The following is a 3,010-nucleotide window of genomic DNA, read 5'->3' as shown; positions in this document are numbered from 1 at the left end:
GGTTTCAGATCTGGGGATGGAAATGGCCGAGCAAAAAAAAAAAAAAAAACGCTGTTGCTGTTGTGCACGATTCCCGATAGAAATTAAAACGCGATATTATCGCTGTCGAATTCAAATATATGCGCCACTGAAATGTTCCTCGTGGAAGGAACGATCTTTGCAACTGGGAGCAAATCTGACCTCCATGGAGATTCGAAAGCGGTGATTCGCATTGCCTTGGATACGTTTCTCGTTTAATGCAAATCGTTTATACAGGGATATCTCTCTCTCCTTCGTTCCTGGAAGAGTAAGAGTTGTTGGAATACGTTTGTGGACAATTTTATCTTTTGGATTTTGGAAATATTTAAGAATAAATTAGATTGAAAGATCAAAATTTTGAAAATGAAAATTGGTCGAACGATTCTTAAAATATTTTTCATTTATTTCAAGATATATTTAATATGAATTATGTTAATTCTAATTCTTATTCAAAGTAAGGAGATACTGAATTATATAAATATGAAAGAATTTAAAAATAATCCTCATCTCAAATTGCTAATACACTTCAAAATTTCTATTTGTATATTAATTATATAACATTCCTCTATTTTAACAAAAGTTTAACATATTCCAAGCATCCAAATTACAATTGAAAATTTTCTCATTAAATATTCTTCCTCTTTCTCATTTATACAATTGCATGTAACCATTGCAATTGTATAAATTCAGATTATCCACGTTAGTTGGCAAGTTCACCCCTTCTCGGCCGACCCTTGCCTTTAAGTATATATCTATATCGAATCGAAATGAATTCCAACATTTACTATTCGAGAAGCGGAGAACCAAAAAAGAAACCACGAAACATTCCTGGCTATTGTTGGAACACAATAGAACACATTCTCCACTCTTAAACCACATTTTCTCTCTCTGTCTCTCTCTTTCACGTATTTAGCGAGATACAGTGGATAGGAAAATAAGGGTCGATGGATCAAAAGAGAGGGTTGTCGAATTTGTTCGGAATAAAATATAAATTATAAATTAAACCAATTTATATATCTAATAATTTGACAAGATTTTAAATTAGGATTTTACAAAAAAATATATAACTGCAATTTCACGCAAATTTTATCTCCTTTAGAAGATTCTTTTTCTTACGAAATCGAATCTTTGTATTTCTCTTTGTACATCAAACGGATTGGTATCTGTGCCAAGACTGTTTTCCAATTTATTGAAAAAGGAGAATGTTGCATGCATAGAATTCCAGAAAGTTTCGTGGCGTGGTCTGTGTAAACTCTGGAAGAAAAGTTTCAGAAATTCATTGGAACTCACCTCACTCGTTTGATCGTACAATTTCTAAAAATAATAATTCGCTGTCCTTCCATAAAAGAAAATTGATTTGAAAGAAATACGATTATATTGTATGTGATTGAAATGTCATCTATCAACAAATTTTTCATTCATATAAAAAAAAATTAAAGGAAAAAGGAAATAATGAAACATTTATTTTTCTTAAATGTTAATAAGAAAATTGTCGTTTGCATCCAGATCAATCTTCAATTAGCTGTTAGTCAAAAAATATCATTATTATTAAATCAAAAAAATACTAGAGAAAGATTAATAATTAATATGATGAAAAGAAATCCATTAATAAAAATTTCTCAAAAAAAAACGAAGATAAACTCAATTCCCAATAATACGATCACAATGCTTACAACGGCAAAGGGTTAAAAGATGCCGCAACATTCGAATCTCGGTCGATTTTATCCAAATATATGGATCCACTCGATTGCATCTTCTTTTCGAGCAACCAGAATGCGACCATGCATGGAATCTAATGCAAAGACAGGAGACCAACGTGAACGAAGCAAATGCCTTCCGGTGGCGCATGCGTGCACGTTCTTTCACGTCTGCACTGCAGGCACGTGCGACTTCAACCCCCTCACATTCACAAAAACGGGGATAATTTTCCCAATAAAGAAGATAACGAAAAGAGCAAAAACTTATTTCTCTTTTAATTTTAAAATTTTAATTTAAAAAAAAAAACGTTCCAAAATTCATCATGTAGAATTATATACAATTTAAACTATTCAGAAAAAATAAGGAGGAATATATCTATACATTTTTTCAAAAAGTATTCCTGTTATTAATAAAAACTCTTTTCCAGGAATTAAAAAATCAAAAATTCGAGTGGGTTATTAATCAAAAACTTCATCACAACCACTCACAGGATTCTCGTGTTTCATCGACAAAATTCACGCCGCAGAACTACACAATTCAAACTATCGTCTCAGAATATGTAGATACGTAGATTTACGTAGATATGCAAAGAGAAAGAGAGAGAGAGAGAGAGAGAGAGAGAATTTCGTAGGAGTTCATTAGGTTTCACGGCGCGCGGCCATTCAGACACGGCCGTCTGATAATACACGGGATACCCGTAATTCTTGGGCTCGATATGGCGATTTAAACGAACCTCTCCGATAACGGTTCGCCCTTTGAATGATATGAATATCGTTAATGGATCCAGGTGAGCATGACGCGGTTGGAATCACGCGTACACCACGTATACGTGAACGGAATCGTACCGACTTACTCCACCTCGTCTCGTTATCTTCCCTAATTAAATTATGTGCTCTGAAATTTCGACGGTTACAACGTGCTATCGCGCGAGAGAGTGTCAGCCGGTGTTATACGAGCGTTATCCATGCAATTCCATAGAGCGATCGAAACCGGTTGTAACTTATACGAAACGCGACTTTGGTACGTTACTTTTACCGATTTCGTTTTGCATTTTTTTTTCTTTTATTTTTATTTTTCGTTCTTCTGCATTTTGGGTTATGCCGTAAATCCAGCGTTGTACGTCAAGCTATCTCGAATCGCGAATATTTTAAAAAATATACGGACATGTGGAGGAGGAACGTGAAAACGGTACGATGTTTCTCGATCAGTGATTTTGACCGCATTGGGATGCTAGAGACGAGAAATATAAGTGATTAAGTGAGTTTGGAAATTCTTTTTAATCATTTTCTCCCTA

At 34.2% G+C, this 3,010-nt stretch overlaps 1 protein-coding gene across 1 annotated transcript in view; it reads right to left on the bottom strand.

Annotated features, from left to right (window-relative positions):
* LOC102677973 overlaps positions 1–3,010 on the bottom strand; it is a 349,267-nt gene that overhangs the window by 126,858 nt on the left and 219,399 nt on the right. The window lies entirely within an intron of this gene.

This window comes from Apis dorsata, unplaced genomic scaffold (genome assembly GCF_000469605.1).
Source record: "Apis dorsata unplaced genomic scaffold, Apis dorsata 1.3 scaffold_157, whole genome shotgun sequence".
Classification (NCBI taxonomy): Eukaryota; Metazoa; Arthropoda; class Insecta; order Hymenoptera; family Apidae; genus Apis; species Apis dorsata.
The sequence above is the reverse complement of the archived record's forward strand: the minus strand, read 5'-3'. Positions and strand labels throughout refer to the sequence as shown.